This window comes from Manis javanica, chromosome X, assembly GCF_040802235.1.
Source record: "Manis javanica isolate MJ-LG chromosome X, MJ_LKY, whole genome shotgun sequence".
Taxonomy (NCBI): Eukaryota; Metazoa; Chordata; class Mammalia; order Pholidota; family Manidae; genus Manis; species Manis javanica.
Genome location: NC_133174.1, coordinates 10144566 through 10165535, shown reverse-complemented (window position 1 = coordinate 10165535; position 20970 = coordinate 10144566). Strand labels below are relative to the sequence as shown.

At 45.0% G+C, this 20970-nt stretch overlaps 1 long non-coding RNA gene across 1 annotated transcript in view; it reads right to left on the bottom strand.

Annotated features, from left to right (window-relative positions):
* Window positions 1-20970, bottom strand: part of LOC108395147 (uncharacterized) — a 113576-nt gene that overhangs the window by 31567 nt on the left and 61039 nt on the right. The gene's annotated exons all lie outside the window — the stretch shown is intronic.

Genomic DNA, 20970 nt, shown 5'->3' with positions numbered 1-20970 from the left:
AACAAAGTGAGACCACTTTATAATTGCGTTTAGGCACAAACAAAACAAGGTCACTGTGCCACCACAAAATACCCAATCATCCAATGACAGCAGTCAACCTAGACTAAACTCCTGCTTCCTTAGACTCTCCCCTAACACAGCCACTTGGAGCCCAAATCCTATAATATGTTCTTTGTAACACCTTATTATTCAGGTTATCCCATGGGTCTCTCAATGAATAATAAACCCAATTTATTTAAGCAAGTGTGCTGCCAGTGGTCTTTGGCTAAATGGCATTGACACTTCCAAAGACCTCTTGCCGCTCTCATTTGGGGCACCAAGAGCCAGGCCAAGAATTATTGCAAAGGTATAAGCATACCTAAATCTCACCATGCACAGCAAGCTGGAAAAGTTTGGCAGAATAATCCTGCAGTACAGTTACTGAACTTTTTGTAACTTTTACTTAGTTATCTCTTGGAAATGGAATCACCTAAGCCTGATCTATAAAAAGAAGAGATTGGAATAGAAGGAAATTTCCCAAACTGTGTTCCTTGGGAAACTAGTGTTCTTCAAATCCTGATAATCCTTTCCAGAAAGGATTCTGTGGAAAAATGAGTTTGACAAACTCTACATTCTAGAGTAAATCCCCTCTTATAGCTTTAGTCCAGGCTCTTTAACCTACCCTGAGAGTCATTTAAACGTCCCTTTACTTAAATCTCAGTTCCTTACCTGCACAATGATTCCTATAATATGCCCTGCTCATTTTCCAGTGTAGGTGAGCAAATAAAAAATGTGACAGGGAAGTATTTCAAAACCAGGAGGGCACTCTGTCCTGGTGAGACATGGAGGCAGCATTGAATCCATTAAACAGAACCTTAAGGGCAGAAGCCTAGTCCAGAAATCAGGCCAAGAGGATGCATGTGTGAACTAGAGCTAGCACAGTGAGAAAGGGGAGGCTGGGTATTCCAGGGTTATGGCTGGATGACAAACCCCCTGAGAACGAGCTTAAAACACCATTTATTATGTCCACAGATTCTGCAGGCCAGAAATTTGGGAAAGGCACTATAAGGACCGCTCATCTCTACTTTAAAATGTCTGGGACCTCAGCTGGGAAGTTTCCAAGTCTGGGAGGGACTCAGTGATTGGGGATTACATTTATCTTTCTTGAAGGCTTCCTTTCTCACATGTCTGGTGTTTGAGGCTGGCTGTTAGCTGAAATACTTACTCATGATCTCTGCGTGTGGACAAGTTTGAGCTTTTCCACAGCATGATGGATGGGTTCTAAGGCAGCAAGAGGGAACTGCGTGGCATTTTTATGATCTATCCCAGAAGTCACATAGTGTCACTTCTGCCATACTTTAATGGTCAAGGCAGTCATAAAGGTTCATCCAGTTCAAGGGGAAGGGACACAGACCCTACCACCCAATGGGAGGAATGTCAAGGTCACCCAGAAAGAAGAGCATGTGGGATGGGAAATACTGTCGTACCATTTTGGAAAATACAGCCTGCTATTCTGGGGCAGATACAAAGTTGATGAAGGAATATGGATTCCTGGACCTTACCGGAGGAAGACCAAAAAGAAGAAATCAAGGATTTTCCAAGATTTCAATCAAGTCTAGGTAGAAAAAATAACCACAAAAGGGAAAGCTTGAGTCAGAGTTAGATTCGGAGAAAAGACTATTTCAAAAAACGTTCCCAGTAGCTCTGCCTTTTGAGTTTGGAGAAGACCTGAGCATGTTTATTGGCAGAGATAATGGAGCCAAGAGAGCTACTGAAGATAGAAAATGGAGGCAAAATCAATAGGACAAGATGCTGGAGGAGATGTATGTGAGCCAATACTCAGGTGGGGGTTTAATTTCAAAAGGAGAAACTCTACTTCTCTGCAACAAGAGGACATAAAAGGATAGGGTGGGAGAAATAGAGCAGAATTCAGAGAAAGACAAGACAATTTGAAATGAAGAGAAGGAAAAATGAAGGATCTCAAACTGAATGGCCTACTGTTTCAGGGAAGTAAGAGGTAAGAAAGTCTATTGAAATTAAGATAAGATGTCTTATGGTCCCCAAAGAACAGAAATGACCAGGCAAAAAATTGAATAAGACCTCTATAAGATATGACTCAAGTATTTCTTATTCCTATTATAATGAATTGTCATAAACAGCATGTGGCTCAAACCAATATCCTGAGAAAATAGCTGGTGGGCTTTAGAAATTAGATGGCAAGCAACTCAAAACCTTCAGATGATTTTTTAAGAATTTGCAAGTATCTTAAAGGTAGAGTAGCCTAGCTTTCTAGCTTTAGCTCTTACCAAACCACCCATGTGACAGCCAGGCTCCTGCTCAGGTGAGAAGCACTAGAATGAAGAACGTAAGTAATACAGTGGATGAAAAATCTGAATAGAATAGTGGGGTAGGGAGAGAAGACCAGAGAGATTAATGAAAGGGAAGATTAAAAAGCATGAACTCAACTAGAGGATGTGGAGAAAGGGGAACCCTCCTACACTGCTGGTGGGAATGTAAACTAGTTCAACCACTGTGGAAAGCAATATGGAAGTTCCTCAAAAAGCTCAAAATAGAAATACCACTTGACCCAGGAATTCCACTCTTAGGAATTTACCCTAAGAATGCAGCAGCCCAGTTTGAAAAAGAAAAATGCACCCCTATGTTTATTGCAGCACTATTCACAATAGCCAAGAAATGGAAGCAACCTAAGTGTCCATCAGTAGATGAATGGATAAAGAAAATGTGGTACAGATATACAATGGAATATTATTCAGCCATAAGAAGAAAACAAATCCTACCATTTGCAACAACATGGATGGAGCTAGAGGGTATTATGCTCAGTGAAATAAGCCAGGGGAAGAAAGACAAGTACCAAATGATTTCACTCATCTGTGGAGTATAAGAACAAAGGAAAAACTGAAGGAGCAAAACAGCAGCAGACTCACAGAACCCAAGAATGGACTAACAGTTACCAAAGGGAAAAGGACTGGGGAGGATGGGTGGGAAGGGAGGGATAAGGGCGGGGGAAGAAAGGGGGCATTATGATTAGCATGTATAATGTCGGGGGGGGGGCACGGGGAAGGCTGTACAACACAGAAAACAAGTAGTGATTCTACAATATCTTACTACACTGATGGACAATGACTGCAATGGGGAATGTGGGGGGAACTTGGTGATGGGGGGAATCTAGTAAACATAATGTTCCTCATGTAATTGTAGAGTAATGATACCTAAAAAAAAAGCATGAACTCAAGATATGAGGGGTTGGAAACACCATGCACCCCCTGCTGAGGGGGTGAATTCTTTCTTTCATACCCGGACAGTGATGTGAAGACAAAAAACAATAAATTTTTCAGTCAGATACATTTTACTGGGCAAAATAATGACTAGCTAACTTCACTCTCAATGACCTTTGACAGTAATTTCAAGAATGCAAAGGAAAAATTACTGATATCTAATGGCAGCACCCTCTGCCACTATTCCTCCCTTGACTGACATTAATCAGGAGTTTCTGTCCATAAAGAGTTTTTTATTTAATGGAGAAAGAAAGCACATGTCACCTTATCTTAGCATCTTACTAAGCAGTAGGTTTGGGATTCATCTGCATGGACTACAGACTCTTTCTGGAGCCCTGAGCCTAATTTTGATGTTGAAAAGATTGTAAAGCAGTGTAATACAAGACAACCTAGGGAAGAAAGAGAGACTGACAGTGAGGGTATGGTGAGACTGATGGTGACTTCTTCTGTAAGTCCCCTTGCTTCCTTACTGGCTATAAATTATCAGTTGAATATACATAGAAACTCTTAGTGGCCAGAGAAGAGTAATGTCATCCTTCCTTTTTGGCTTTAACGAGATCCCAGAAGAGCTCGTCAGAATCAGGGTTGGATGGACTGAGTGGACATGCTACTCATGGTCTGCCCTTGTCAAATCATCCCAGAGAAAGCCTTGTCCATGTCTAGGCATGGCTGTACCACACTCTCTGGGCCTGTGTGACACAGATGCTGTGGCCCCAGTAATGAAAGCAAGGGCCTACTGTGGCTGAGCTCTAAGCCCTGACAGAGACTAACTCTTGGGTAAAGAAGGGTGAGGATTAGGTGCAGACATTACTAACTCCACAAAATTGATTCCAGGCATGGAACATGAAGCAAGTGTTGAAAGACAAATAAAATGTTTATATCCAGGCCTCCCCAACTGTGGTAAGCTGAATAGTGCCCCTCCCCAAACATGTCCATGACCTAATACCCAGAACCTGTGAATATGTTACCTTACATAGCACAAGAGATTTTATAAACATCATTAAAATAAGTATCTCAAGATGGGACATTATCCTGGGTTATCTGGGTATGCCCAGTGTATTCACAAGGGTTCTTGTAAAGGGGGCCCAAGAGCAGTCAGAATCAGGAAATATGATCACAGAAGCAGAGGAACAAAAAGAGCTGCGAAGATGCTACGCTGCTGACTTTGAAAACGGAGGAAGGGACCATGAGCCATGGAATGCAGGCAGCCTCTAGAAGCTGGAAACACAAGGAAACAGATGCTCCCCTACAGTGTCCAGAAGGAATGCAGTCCTGCAAACCTTTTTTGGACTTCTGATCTCCAGAACTGGAAGATAATAAATTTGTGTTGTTTCAAGTCACTAAATTTGTGGTAATTTGTTATAACAGTAACTGGAAACTAATATGCCAACAGCCTATGCAGACAACATGAGATCAGTTTACTCCTGCTCCCCAAATCACAGCTTAAGTCCCGCCTCATTTGTCAGTGGAAGCACAGGCTTTGTTTGACTCCCATCCACAAATAAAAGGGAAGGCTTACTCCCGCCCAGAGTTTGCCTTGGGTTTTCCCGCTGACCTAGTCCCCTCCCAGTTTGAAGCCATTCATTCCCTCTACACTTTGAGAACACTGATGACACTGCTGCTGCTCACTGTCAGCTCCCAGGATTCCCTTACCTGGAATTCCTACATTACTCTCTTGTATTGCTTTGCTCAAAGCATGGTCCTGACTGCCTTCCTTAATTTCCAAGTGAAATGCAGGGCTGCAGCTTGCAGTAATAAGAAAATAGTAATAAGGAATTACAAAACTATGACTTGAGGAAGTCACAACACAAAAGTAACTGTCTTAGGTAGGGTTTCCTAGAAGCAGAGACTGAGATGAGAATTCTTGGGGTAGAGAGGAGTGAGGGAAGCAGTATGGAGCAGGAGTGGTCTCACTGGGAATTCAGCTTCTACCTGGTGCCACTGGGCTTCTAGAACACAGACTGCACCAGAGAAGAGTACCTCCTTGAAGGCAAAGGGGCTGGCCTTTTGTACCTGTGCCAGTCAGTCAGTCATTGGCCATACCACCCAGGGGCCAGGGTGACATAACCTCCCAGATGAGGGGACTTCCATTCAGCTGAGGGCAATTCTCCAGAGAAAGTGGCAGCTATGAACTGTAACACACAACACTCATAGCAGCTGAGAGATGGGGGCACAGGTCCTTAAATGAGACCTGGGGTCAGGGGACACCAACAGCACCCAGTACAGTGACCAAAAGAGAGCTCACAACTAGTTCTTGAAGAGCACCTCTACCAATCTCCCTGCCTCACCACTGTTTGAAAGAATTAACTTTATTCTTCATTTCTCACCTCCTTTCCACACCACCAACAAAAACGTCCTCGAGCTGTCTCTTCTTCCTGGAGCAAAAGGTCCCAGAGACATTTCTTTCTCTCTTAAAGACATCCCCCAATCCTGTTCCAGTTCCAAGATTTCTGACAGCCCTCATTCCCTGATCTTGGTTCTAAGAGTCCCAAGTAGGCACTGGAACACAAAAGACCAACATCAGAACATTTGTCTACATCTGACTCACACAGAATTGAGAGACATGCATGTATAGCACCCACTGTTGAATCTCATTTGAGCCAAGGTGATGAGCTGGGTTCACTGCCCTTTCACAGCCTGTCACTTCTCCTCCCAGTACCAGGGAATGTGACCTTATTTGGAAATAGGGTCTTTGCAGATGTAATCAAGTTAAAATAAGGTCATACTAGATTAGGGTGGGCCCTAATCCAGTAACCAGTATCGTCACAAGAAAAGGGAGATTTGGACACAAAAACACACAGGGATGTGTGACAGAGGCAGAGAGTGGACTGATAAGTCCACAAGCCAAGGAACACTGAGGATTTCTGGCAACCACCAGAAGCTAGGAAGTGGCAAAGAACGATTCTTCCCTAAAACCTTAAAATAAGGTGATACAGGGACCATGGGTGTAGTTTGAGTAGGGTGAGGGCCTCTGGAAAAAGCAAGGCAGGATATTTACAGTCAGAGCAATGTAACCATGTGCAAAGAAGTCCCTATCTAAACTCTGTGTTAAGCATTATGCAAAGTCAAGGCCACACTAATTTTCTAGGGTAAAGATACCAGACTAGGAATAAAGACATCTTCAGTGAGATCAGTTAAAGCTCAAAGGCCAGGAGCAACTTGGCCAGGAATGTTTGAGTGTTCCACAAATAAAGAAGGGTATCTCAGCATAACCCATGACTTCACTGTATCTCAACCATAAACAGCCCTAGCAAACAGACAACAACCCAGCCCACCTTGAGGGCAGGGCAGGTGGTACAAGTCCACACCCTAAGCCCTCAATTCCCAAAAATCCTCAACTGCTTATAAATTCCCTAGACAATGCACCATCATGGGCTCTCTTGTTCCCTCCTGGGGTGAGCCAGGAGTTCTGTCCTCTCACTGTATCTCTAAATAAAAGCTTCTGCCTGGCTCTCCTACCTTGAGTGTTTGCTAAGTTTGTTCTTCGACTCCACAAACAAGAACCCTGGCATCAAAAGCATGGCCCTGTTGACAGCCTGATTTTGGTCTTCTAGCCTCCAGAAATGTAAGAGAATACATTTCTGTTGTCTTAAGCCCCCCAGTTTCTGGTACTTTGTTACAGCAGCTGTAGGAAACTAATACATGAGTTTTCCTACTTCAACTCTCAACACTGAACTTTCAAAGACCTTATGAAATATTTACATGTGCCTGCATGAATATTCATAAAACATCTCTGAAAAGATAACCAGGAAACTGACAAAGTTGGTTGCCTTTGGGAAGATGAACAGAATCAGGGAGTAGGCTTTGTACTACGATATCCTTTTGAATTTTAAACCTTCTCTGCAGAACTGCCCTGGACTGACCTTCTCTGCAGAACTGCCCTGGACTGAGAGCAGCCATCTCCTCCTGGAAGTTACCCCACCCCACGGCCCACAGCCAATGACTGACTGGTCTGGGGCTGAGACCCCCCCTCTCAAGACAGGTAGGTGCTTTGTATTTTAGAGCCCCTCTGTGGGTAAAATTGTAACATTTCCAGAGTATCTTGCCTGGCTTTAGTGCATTTGCATATCCTCAGGGGTGGAGAGAAGTTCATCTCCATGTCAGTGGGTAATTACCTGGGCAACCAAGGGCATGTCTGAACCTGAGAGTTTAAGGGGAGGGGCTTGCTTGCTTGTTTCTTAGGGAGCAGGAAAGAGAGACAGTGCTGGACTGCAGATTGTAAGCAATAAACGGGTTTTAAACTTTATTTCTCCTTTTGACTTATTTCGGTTTTTAGAGGTATTTTGTCCCAGGATTTTCTCTCCTTGGACTTACACCTTGCATAGTCAACAGGATGCCTCTGAACCCGAAATCTGTCATAATGGGTGTGACCTTTGGGAGGACTGCTCCTGTGGATGGTAGGGAGGTCCCAGTGGATGCAGCAGCAGAGGGTGCCGCTTCACCTGTTATTATCCCCCAAGCTGTGGGGCTTCCAATTTGGGAACCCCTAGTGGGGAATTGGTCTAGAATAAAGTACCTCTTAGAGGGGTGGGGTATTCCCCAGAAGTCAGGAAGGGTGAAAACACCAGAAGCTGTAGAATTAGCCCTCTGTAAGTTGGAAGACTGCTTGGAGACCATAGGGGGTCGTGTAGTGGCTGGCTTTGTAGGGTCTCTTTTCATTGAGATAGTGGAAAATGTTATACAGGAGAAACAGGATTATCAAGAGGGTTAGCAAGGACAGAGAGGCATTTAGGAGGGAGACACACTTCGGCATCACTTGGAGGAGCTGGGCAATAACCTATGGGATGCTATTAAAGAAGAGAGACAGTTACTGAAAGACAGGCCATGCTCCTAGAAGACTCCTTAGTAGGAAGGGGGGAGGCAGCAGGAAAAGCCATGTTGCAGGAGGTCATGGGGGAGGGGTGGAAAGAGTAGTGTCTTCAGTCCTGGAGATGGTGGAGGAGGAGCCATTGGTGGAGGAGCCTTGAGGGAGAAGAGGTTGAGGCGGGGCCACTGGTAGGTGGCGAGGCCAACACCAGAAGTACCATCTTCTCCTGTTTTAAAGCCCTGCCTAGCTGTAATTAAGAAAATAAAAATGAAACAACGGCGGGCTCCTCAGGGGGAGGAGCAGCTCCCTCCCCAGGTTGTGGAGCACTCCATGCTCCGCTCCTATACCCAGAATGAGCATCCGGTTTAGGCAGAGGCCATTGGAATCTCTGCCTACATGGCTTTTATGTCTCTGGGATATGGGGGTGGAAAACGTTGTTATGTTGGGTACTGAGGTGAGTAGAATGGCTTCCTTGATGACTCACCCTTCTCTCCGGCAGCGGTTGCAAAATGCCCATCACTCCTCAGGGAATCAGACACTCTTGGAATGGCTGACAGCTGCCATCAGGGTAGTTTGGCCTAATCAGGGTGATTTGCCATATTTTCTCAGTAGTTGGAAAATGTATGCAGAGCTCCAACAGGTACTGCAGGAATTGGGTATGAAAAATGTCACCTATAATATGGATCCCCAGGGCACTTAGGAGGAGGTGTTCACTATAGGAATGAGAAATCTGGTGCTGCATACACCTCTCACATCTCTCTTTGGGTCCCTAGTGAATACTCTTGCCCCCCACCTAGGGCAACCCATAAGTGAGGCTACTTGTACTTTTAGCAGATCTGAGGGAGGTTGAAACAATAAGGGCACAGAGGGAAGTATGGACCATGACTGAAAGTTGAAGTGCAAAAGCCCCGTGAAAGTCTTGAGGACCCAGATGTGGGTTGATTTGATAAAGGCCAGGGTAGTGAAAGAAAAACTTGATGGGCAGCCCATAGAATATTGTTAGAACTGTGGCACCAATTAAAGCCAGAGCAGCAGTTCCAGCCACTGAGGCCCAGGACATGGAAACCAGAATCAAGGCCCCATGCCTGGCCTGTGAGAGACAATACTCAGGATTCGCCTGAGCCCTCACCCCCATAGGAGGATGATTGGGCATCACGGTTCAACTGAGGGGGGGTCAAAGTCCCCACCTTGGGGGACATGGTGGGGACCAGAGGCCACATGTAGAATTAGCAATCCATTGGTCCCCTGTGAATGTACAATGTGTCCTGGCACTGGTGGACACAGGAGCTGAGTGTTCTCTAATTTATGGCAACCCTGAGCATTTTCCTGGGACCCCTGTTGTGATAGATGGCTTTGAGGGTAAAGCAATTGGAGTGAAGAAATCCCAAATCTCATTGGGGAAAGGGTGTTTACTCCAAAGGACTATACCTTGACATTTCTCCCATCCCTGAATATATTTTGGGGGTAGATATCCTGCAGGGCCTATGGTTACAGACCACTGCAGGTGAGCTTAGACCAAGGGTATGTGTGGTAAAGGCAGTTCTGAGGGGACATGCTAAGCACCCACCTGTAGCTCTGCCTGTACCTAGGCGGGTGACAAACACTAAGTATAAATTGCCTGGGGGCACAAGGAAATTGAGGAAACTCTAAAGGAGTTAGAGAGGGTGGGCATCATAAAGCCCACTCATAGTCCTTTTAATTCCCCAGTGTGGCCAGTGAGAAAGCCAGACGGCTCCTGGCATATGACCGTGGACTACAAGAAATTGAATGAAGTCACACCTCCCTTGCATGCTGCTGTCCTCACTATAGCAGACATTCTGCACACCCTCAGCCATGAGCTGGGAACATATCATTATGTAGTAGACCTTGCTAATGCTTTCTTCTCTATTGACATAGCACAGGAAAACCAGGAACAGTTTGCCTTCATGTGGGAAGGCCGGCAGTGGACATTCACTGTCCTTCCACAGGGATACCTCCACAGTCCCACCATCTGTCATGGGCTTGTAGCTCAGGACTTGGCCACATGGAAGAAACTGCAAATGATGTGGTTGTATCACTACATTGATGATATTATGCTCACACCTGATTCTCTTGCAGATTCAGAAGTGGCAGTTCCTAGACTGTTGCAACATCTACAGGAAAAAGGATGGACTGTGAACAGCACCAAGGTTCAGGGACCCGGTTTGTCTGTGAAATTCTTGAGGGTTGTCTGGTCAGGTAAAACTAAAGTTGTTTCTGAAGCAGCCATAGACAAGGTCCAGGCTTTCTCCACTCCTACCACTGGGGCAGTATTACAAGAGTGTTTGGGTCTTTTGGGCTACTGGAGAGTGTTTATCCCACATCTGGCACAAATTCTGAAGCCCTTATACTGGTTGGTACGAAAGGGCATCAGACAGGACTGGGATGAGACATGTGCAGCTGCTTTTACTGCTGCCAAGCAGGCAGTCAAGGCCATACAGGCCTTGAATGTAATGGACTCATCAAGGCCCTGTGAATTAAATGTTCATGTAACTGTATATGGTTATGGATGGGGTCTTGAATGGACACACCAACCTACTGGATTCTGGTCACAACTATGGAAAGGAACAGAGGTCCAGTACACCTTGATAGAGAAGCAACTGGCTGCTGTGTACCACGCCTTGGCTGGCTACAGAGTCCATTGCCAGAAGAGCTCCAACCAAGGTAATAACCACCTATTCCATCACAGGGTAGGTGCGAGACTGGACCCAAAGGCCACAGAGTGGTGTGGCACAGACGCCTACACTGGCCAAATGAGGCACATATTTACAGCAGCACAGCACCCTCTCTATTAGCCCCTTAAGTGGAGAACTCCAACACTTATTGGGGCCAGTGACCCATACCAGTGGAAAGCAGGAAGAACTTGCTTTTCAGCCTTTAGTCGCGAGACTCCTTATCAGGAGGGAAAAGACCCTATACATGAAGGTGCTTGGTACACAGATGGCTCCAGTCATGGGCAGCCTCCAAAGTGGAGGGCTGTGGCTTTCCATCCTAAGACTGAGACAATATGGATGGAGGATGGAGAGGGGAAGAGCTGTCAATGGGCTGAGTTGCAGGCAGTATGGCTCATGATCACCCAGGAGCCCTCCCCCATAGTTGTCTGTACTGATAGCTGGGCTATCTATCAGGGCTTTACCCTGTGGCTACCGACATGGTATCATGCCAACTGGGTGGTTGGTCACTGGCCTCTTTGGGGGCAAGAGACCTATGGATCTCTGGTCAGACTAAGACTGTTACTGTACATCATGTGACTGGCCATTTGTCTTTGGCATTCCCAGGGAATGATGAAGCAGACACATTGGCCCAGGTGTGCTGGCTAGAAGAAAAGCCTGCCTCTGATGTAGCCCAATAGCTACATCAGTGTTTGTTGCATGCGGGGCAAAAGACAATGTGGGCTCTAGCCCGTAGGTGGGGCTTGCCATCGACCTTTGAAGAAGTCAGCAGAGCCCAGAAGGAGTGCCTTGTGTGCTCTAAGAGGGACTTACACTGAGTCCCACAGCAACATGGGACAATAGTAAGGGGGCCAATACCCTTTGTCAGGTGGCAAATAAACTATATTGGGCCTCTGCCCATATCAGAAGGATATCGGTACGCCATGTCTTGTGTGGACACGGCTACTGGACTATTGGTTGCTTTTCCTGCACATCATGCAATCAGCAAACCACCAAGAGGGGCCTGGAACATCTCTTTGCAGCTTATGGCCAGCTGCAGGTGATTGAGAGTGATCAAAGCATCCACTTTACTGGACGTGCATTACAAGAATGGGGGCAGCAATTAGGAATAAAGTGGAAATTTCATGTACTATGTAATCCTTCCCAGGGCAGGCATGATAGAGAGGTACAATGGTTTGTTGGAATCTGGCCTGAAGTCATACACCAATAGTCTATGAGGTTTGTCAGTTCACCTATGGACAGTGCTGTGGCGTTTGAATGAGAAGCCACGTAAAGGAGCTCTGAGCCCTGTGGATATGCTCATGCACCTTGCTGCCTCTCCTGTACAATTGTACGTGGAAACCAAAGAAGAGCTATTGAAGCCAGGATGTGGCCCACAGAGCAACATCCTGCTGCCAGCCCCTACTGCATTAAGCCCTGGAGACACTGAATGGACCTGGCCCTGGACATTTTGACACATGGACCAGCAATGGCTGGCCCTTCTGGCACCTTGGGAGAAAGGCCTGGAAGCTGGCCTCCTGTGTATTCCTGGAATAACAGCTGAATGGCCCCCAAAGGTCCAGGAGGTAAGAGTATCTTGCGGGGACGTTTTGTTTTATCTTTATGGCCGGTGCATGTACCTCCTGTAGCCCTATATATTGACTCATCTGTGACTCCCACAGGGAGGGGAGTGAAAGTTTGGTATACTAGACCAGGACGAGATCCCATTCCTGCCACTGTTTTACCACAAGACCACTCTCTTGCATGTATCCTACCTGATGGACAAGATTTGCCTATGCTGGTGTCATTAAAACATGTATCTTATCACCCTTATGGTTATTTTCTCCTACAGTCCTTGTGGCGTGAATGAGCCCCCTGGCTGCAGCTGCTGCGTGATGATTGCTCTGAACCCTCAGCTACCGCCTGCGTATGAAATGGACGGGCTATGGACTTAATCTGCATGGAACTTTGAACCTAGCTGAATCCTCTGGCTTGAGAATTATAGTGATTGTGTTGCTGTTGTCAAGAAAAAAATGCTTAAAGAGAGGCTAGACTTTGTCTAATGTTTGGTAACATGGTTGTTAGGAATGAGTAAACAAGTGTAAAAACATATTTTGTGCTGCACAGGCTGAATCCTCTGGCTTGAGGACTATCATGATTTTATTGCTGTTGCTATTGTTACATCATTAGTCTGGTCACAACGCTCCAGTTTTCACACCCAGGGACTATTACGAAAGAAGGGGAAAGAGTACATTGTAAGGTGAGACTTCTGGAGGGGTGGCCTGTGGATAAAATTCTAACATTTCCAGAGTATCTCGCCTGGCTTTAGTGCATTTGCATAGCCTCAGGAGTGGAGAGAAGTTCATCTCCATGTCAGTGGGTAATTACCTGGGCAACAGAGGGCCTCTCTGAATGTGAGAGTTTATGGGGAGGGGCTTGCTTGCTTGCTTCCTTCCAGAGCAGGGTAGAGAGTCGGCCCTGGACTGCAGTTTGTAAGCAATAAACGGGTTTTAAACTTTATTTCTCCTTTTGACTGATTTTGGTTTTTAGAGGTATTTTGCCATGGGATTTCCTTTCCCTGGACTTAAACCATTTCAGGAAGCAAGACCATTTCCTGCTCAGCTTCTGCAACCCCTTTCACTTCATTTCCTCCTTCATTCAGTCCCTCCCTCCCTCTCTGCCAGAGGGGCACTCCTGCAGTGCATCCCCTACACCTGACTTCCTGCCTCAGGCTCTGCTTCTAAGGAACCCAACATAAGAGAGGAGGTGAAGAGCTTCAAATTTAAGTGTATCAACAATCAACCCATTTTCTTTGTTATTTCGTAGTCATTCAAATTTAGGGCAAGCACAAAACCAAATGATCAACTGTGGATAAAATGAGAGTTCCTGTTGGCAGGATTCTTACTTGGCTGTGGTTAACTAGCTCACTGCACACCTGTGGGCACTACATGGCTGTTGACTCTATAGAAAGAGCTCCGCCCAGTGCTCTAGGCACAACACGGTGGCAGGGCTGCAAGGCTGCACAAGAGCAGAGCAGAAGCTGGAGTGGTGGTAGCACCGAGGACAGAGGCCCAGAGGACAGCTGTGTGGGACAACTATGCAGAGAGGCCCAGAGGACAGCTGTGCAGACAGAGAGGCCCAGAGGCAGAGATTGGCTTGCTGCATACAGACTTGCTCTGAGTGAATGGGATTCTAGTGACTCACCTGCCACCTGGAAATAAAGTTGGGTTATAACGCTTTCACCCCAAAGAGCATTCTGCTGTCAATTTTCTTTGGTCACACTGAATCTATAGCGAACTTGCCCGGGGCTGAAGCCCATTGGCAAGACAATTGGTGTAGTCAGCAGGATTCATTGTTGACCAAGGAAAAAGACAAGCTGCCCTTATGGGAGGGGTGCTTCAGTGGACTGCCCCTGTGAATGGAGAAACAGTGGATCATCCCCCAGTGGGTATGTGGTCTGAGGTGGCTTGCCTCCTAGAGGACTGGGCCCCACCCCAGGACTGTAGGCAAGTGGAGGTGACACCTGAGGCAGTAGGGGTGACTCTTGGTATAATAAGCAGATCCTTTGAGAAGCAGAGTGCCCAGGAGGCAGCGGGGACTGTGGGTTGGCTCCTTCTCACAGTATTAAAAAAGTCTATAGAGGAGACCCAAGAAATGGTGGCATGAGAACGCGAGCTGCAAACTTCGGTGGATTCCCTGAGGAAGGAGATGGCATTGATGTGGGAGGAGGCAGCACGAGAGTGCTGGCAGCAAGGTGCCATTGGAGATGAGATAGCAGTGCTGCCAGGTGTTCTGAAGGAGGAAGAGGCCATCAAGAAAAAAGACAAACTCCTGAGGGAAGCACAGGTGGAGGTGGCATGAGAATGTCAGCTGCGAAGCACTGAGCCAAAGGTAAGAGACCTTCTGAAGACTGAGCTGGCATTGTTGTGAGGCCCTGTAGCAGAGGAGGCACTTAGGAGAGTGGAGAGAAAGGTGCCGTCAGTCCCAGAAATGGAGGAGCTGGGGAAGGATGAAGGGGTGGTGCCAGAGGCACTACCCCCTCCTGTATTGAAAGCACGCCCAATGGTTGTAAGAAAATAAAGACCCAGCAGCTGTAAGTTCCCCAAGGAGCAGACCCCTCCCCGGGTCGTGGAGCACTCTATGGTCCACTGCTATACTCAGGCTGAGCCTGCGTCTGTGGGACTTAGGGGTGGGTGGAACTGTTCTGTTGGGGTCAGAGATGGGAAAGCTGGCTTTCCTGACAGTGCTGCCTTGAGGCAGCGATTACAAAATGCGAGCTGGCATGTACAGTAGCTGAACAAATGAGAACCCGGAAAGAAATAAGACATGTTACTCACAGGAGGAATTTGAGGGGCCTTGTGAGGGTTATGAGGACACAGATGTGGGTTGATTTGATACGGGTAGGAGTAGATGGAAGGAAATTAGACGGGAAGCCAAATAGGATCTTACCGGAGCTATGGCAACAGCTGAAAGCAGAGCAGCAGTTCCAGCCATTAAGACCAAAGAGGCAGAGGTTAGAGACAGAGCCATGAGAACAGCCTGTGTGTCTGAAAGACTTTTTGCTGGAGAAGCTGGAGAACAATGTTCAAGCTTCCTTGCACAGGGACCACTGCAGAGGACTAAGGGCACATAGATTGAGAGGAGAGAATCCTGGAGGGGTGGAGTGTGGATAAAGTGAGAGTTCCTGTTGGCAGGATTCTCACCTGGCTGTGGTTGACTAGCTCACTGCACACCTGTGGGCACTACATGGCTGTCGACTCTATAAAAAGAGCTCCACCCAGTGCTCTAGGCACAACACGGTGGCAGGGCTGCAAGGCTGCACAAGAGCAGAGCAGAAGCTGGAGTGGTGGCAGCACCGAGGACAGAGGCCCAGAGGACAGCTGTGCAGGACAACTATGCAGAGAGGCCCAGAGGACGTCTGTGTGGGACAGCTGTGCAGACAGAGGGGCCCAGAGGCAGAGATTGGCTTGCTGCATACAGACTTGCTCTGAGTGAATGGGATTCTAGTGACTGACCTGCCACCTGGAAATAACGTTGGGTATAACCCTTTCACCCCAAAGAGCATTCTGCTGTCAATTTTCTTTGATCACACTGAATCCATAGCGAACTTGCCTGGGGCTGAAACCCATTGGCAAGACATCAACCTGAAGGCTTATGGAGGAAAGTGGAGATACAAACCCTGAAGATAAAGAAAATTACTTGGGTGAGTCTACTACCAAAGTAACACTGAGAAATAAACCAAGAGCCAGAATGAGCTAGAGTAGCCTTACTTAGCTTTCTTTAAAGGAATAGAGACCCTGTAGTGTAGGCCTAAAAGCAACATTATGTGCTGCCCTGACATCTGGCAAAACCAGGAAGGTCTCAGTGGCCTAATTGCAAGCGGCTCTCCCCTCTCTGCTATGGGGATAAGGTCCTCTAGTCTGACAACTCTCCTGATTGCAGGGACAAGACAGAGTTGCTGCTATCCCTGAGTAGTGGGTTTCAGTACCTGGCCAGCCTTCAGAACTATTCAGACCAGCCAATGGCATCCTCCCATAGGAACCGGGCAGTCACCTAGCCCTCTTGATATTACACAGCCTGCTTCTCAAGCCCCTGGTTGTTCACTCTGTTCCTGAATGCAACCCCCATGTAGCCCTACATGGCATGTGGTCTCCTCTCCCAGACTATGAGTGTATGTGATCAATAAACTGGTGTCCATCTCATCAGTCCAGTTCCTGGGGCTGTGGATTCAGCCATCCCCAAAAGCCTAGGATAAGAATGCCTCCATCACCAGTGGTTAGAAAGGAGGCAATTAAAAGAGACCCTTGTTACCAGGGCCTGTAAGAACTCTGATAGTTTTTTAACTTATCCATTGTTTTGTTCAACTTGTCTATTTTCATATATGAAATTAAAGAAAAGCTGTGTGTGTGTGTGAATAAGAAACAAGATCAGGTTAGAAGAAGCTGGAAGACTGTTTTTCTGCAGAAAATACAGGAAAGAATGGGGTATGTGGTCGGGACTTGATGATGGGGGGAGTCTAGTAACCATAATGTTGCTCATGTAATTGTAGATTAATGATACCAATAAGAAAAAAGAAAAGAAAATACAGGAAAGGCTCTGCATGTGTAATAGAGATGGGGAGGTAAGGCAGGGCTCAGCCATGGCCAGAGGGAGAGGGAGAAAGGCACCACTTGTTGCTGAGAGAAAGCTGTGGCCGAGGCGTCACTGCTTCCTGTTAGGGTAGGGTGCTTCCCCCTGGAACAAAAACTACAGATCAGTGGCAACAGACCAGTGCTCAAAGGTGTAGGAAGTAAAGGCACTGGGCAGAAATAAAAAATGAATGCAGAGTTGGTGAGATACCCATTACTAGACAAGACATCCTGGTGCTGTGGTTCTTACTCATGCAGAATTTGAGAGAGGAGATTTGGTTTCTCTCATCAGTTTTAGCTAAGATAATCAAGAATTTTGGATGACTTTTAAGCATGGTATATCATGACCTTGATACTCATCACAGTTATGAGATCATTAAGGACAAGTTGAAGGAGGTGCCCATTGTTAGAGCCCTGTAGGAAAAACCTTTCTGATAATCCCCAAACCAAATCCTTTGTGGGCTTTTAATTCAATTCAATTCATGAATTATGCTCTGATCACCTATGTTATATGATACCTAGCACAGCATCTCTTCATGTGTGCACCTGTGATATAAAGCAAATCTGCCCTTTTAATAAGCCTACAAGTGATTCTTATGTGTCCCAAAATTTGAGAATACTTGAAAAGACACAAAGGAGAAAAAGATACAGGAGAAGCACTGACATTAAAATCCAGGAGTGTTCTTTTAAAAAAAATGTGGGTCAGAAAGTAGTTCTTAAAAAGTAAATAAAATAAAATACAAGATCATGTAGACTGAGTCACACTGTTCAGGGACCAGCAGGAAAGGCAGAAGCCGTTAAAAAGAGGCTGGTGATTGTTCAGCTTCCTGAAAGTTCTGGAGGTTAACCTGGGCTTTGAGGATGAGTAGGATTTAGACATAGAAAGCATTCCACACATTCACAGTGATGGAAAGGAGCATTCAACTCAGCAAATTCTCACTAATTACTTAAAAAAAGACAAACATCACATCAAGTACACAGTGGTTGTCGTTATAATTTGTCTGACTCCTGTTTGGGGGAGACATTTTTGGTTACAAGTGATAAAAAATCTAATCTAAATTCACTCAGATCATGAAAACCACAGGTAAGTACTCCCACGTTCTTTCTTTCTTTTTTTAAATATTGAGGTACATACAATAAAATGCACACACCTTCATGTACAGCTTGATGAATTTTGATATATGTATACACTCATGTGACCATCACCCAGATCAAGATATCATTCTCACAATTTTTCCCGTTCACCTATTTCACCCATTCCTCCCATATCCCTCCCCTAGGACAATCACCAGTTTGTTCTCTGTGTTTATGAGTTTATTTCTGGTTTGTTTGTTCATTTGCTTTGTTTTTTAGATTCCACATACAAGTGAAATCACATGGCATTTGTCTTTGTCTGGCTTATGTCACTTGGCATAATGACCCCTAGGTCCCTCCATGTTGTTGCAAATGGCAAGATTTCATCATTTTTTATGGCTGAGTAAATTTCATTGTGTATATATATCACATCTTTATCCATTCATCTGTCAATGGACAGTTAGGCTGCTTCCATATCTTGGCTATTATAAATAATGCTGCAGTAAACATAGGGGTGCGTGTGTCTTTTCAAATTAGTGATTTTGCTTCCTTCAGGTATATGCCCAGAAGTGGAATTGCTAGGTCATATGGCAGTTCTATTTTTAGTTTTTTGAGGAACATCCATACTGCTTTCCATGTCATTTCTTTATTCAGGTGAGACTTGACCCTCTGGCTCATGCAGTGCCTCTAAGGACCTGGTTTCTTACTAGTTTCTTCTCAACCTTCCATGGTGTTGGCAACAACCTCAGGGCTTTCGTGATGATCCCTTGGTTTGCCCCTCACTGTAGCAAAGAGGCAGCTCAGGTCCAAACCTCACCTCTTCTTACCAACTTGTTAAGATGAGAGATGGTCTCTTTCTACAGCCTCTGCCTATCTTGCAGCCCCATCTTGGATCATGTTTTCCCTTGCTTTGTGCACTCCAGCTCCATTGGCCTATTTTAGACTCATCACATGCTATTCTTACTTCTATCACAGCACATAGGTTTCCATGGTGTATTCTTCCTCCTCTTTGCCTGGTTAATTCACATTCAAACTTCAGCTCCCAGTTTTAAACTTCATGACTTAAAGTAAGACTTCCTTGCCATTGCTGCTTACCAGACAGGTCAGCCCATGTTACATGCTCTCAGTACATAGTGTAGTTCTCTTTTGTGGCAATATATTAATATAATCATTTGATTAGAGTTTGACTCTTTCATGAGAGCAAAAACCATGTCCGATTTTGTTCACCATTGTATCCTTGACATCAAGCAAATGTCTGGACAGAGGACACTCTATAAATATTTGTTGGTTGGATGGATGAATGAATGAATAGAATGGATAGACAGATGCATGAACTTCATTTCTAAACCTGGCTATATAATTAATTAGCTATGTAACCTTTAGCTTTTCTGAGATTCAGTTCTCTCAACTGTGAAATGAAAAGGTTGGACTAGTTGACTTTTAAGATCTTTTCTGAATTTAAAGTGCTGAAATCATAGAATGTTACTGGTAAGAGAATTTAACTGAAGGTATTGTGGAATCAAACTAAACAGTGATGTTTTTGGTTACTCTGCTCTCCTTCTGCAAATGTTATTTTTAATCTAATTCTGACTTTGTATGGTCTCATGCAGTATTTAGCAATCTGGAGGAATTGGTATCCTATGACTGTTATCAAGCAGCTGGAATTACCAAATAGCTAATACATGTTAGAAAAATATATGTTGACAGTCTAGACAGATGTTAAATGAAATGTTATTGGGAACATTATACACATGTTCCTCTTCCCACCCCACCCCCCAAAATTGGCAATATTCAAAGTAAAGGGTTGATTTGGTTTAGTGCTAAAAATGAAATTTCCATCTTTGAGTGATCTTTAGTTCAGAGCATTATCATCATTTGAAATAGTTTAAAAAATTTATAATATAGCCTTGTTGTATCCAAGTTCATAGAAATTTGATTAGATACTAAATATATTTTCATTCAGGGTCCAATTCCTAGCCATCTATTTGTGTATTTAAAAAGAAAATACAATTCATCTTTTTACTTGACATGCTTATGAAACACAAGATAAAATTTCCTACCTGCTCCCCCATTCAACATCTGGGTCTGAACTATAATCTGCCTATAAATAAGAAATGAGAATTTTGATCAGGCAGCTGTGCAATCTGTTCAAAGTAGTCTGGGAATACTTGATTGCATAACAAATCACCAAGTAAATTATGTGGTGTTAAGACAGTTTAACTACCATAAAATATTTTATTATATTCTCTATTCCCTTAAAAATGTATTCTAATGAAGTGATGCAGCCAGAGTATTGCTAAGAAGAAAATGCTATATGGAAATGTCCTTGTAAAAAGAAACTCCCCTTTTTGAGAAAACCAAGGCCCCATAGTTCCTTAAATTTCCTCTTCTGAGTGGCTGGGGTAGGAACTGGCTAACTGGTCCCCAAACCCATTTCCATTTCCTCCTCGGCTCCCAGGTAGACTGCATCTCCCAGCCTTCCATGTGACAGATTGCTGGCCAAAGGAATGTAGGCAGTAAGTTATACCTGGAATATATTGGAGTATATTATATTGGAATATACCCCAATTCCAGGCCTGGCCTATAAAATCCTCCTATGTAATCTTCTACCCTCTTTCCTCCCACACACTGAAGATGGCAGAGCTAGGTCTGACTTGTCTCCTGAATACTGTGTGGGGCAAAGCCTCTCTCTACTTTCTCATATTTCCAACCAAATTCTGAGCTAGCAAAAGAGTGACTACATTATCTCATCCCTTATTCTTCTTAGTATGTCAGGCTTCTGAACACAGCACTCTACCAAACTTAACTGTGTTTTTTAAAGGTGACATGAGTTTATTCTCTTATCTGTACCATTGGCCCTCGAACAATGTGGGGGTTTGGGACACAAACCCCTGTGCAGTCAAAAATCTGAGTATACTTTTGACTCCCCAAAAACTTAACTAATAGCCTACTGTTGACCAGAATGTTACCAATAACATAGTTGGTTAACACATATTTTGTATATGTGTAAAGTTTTA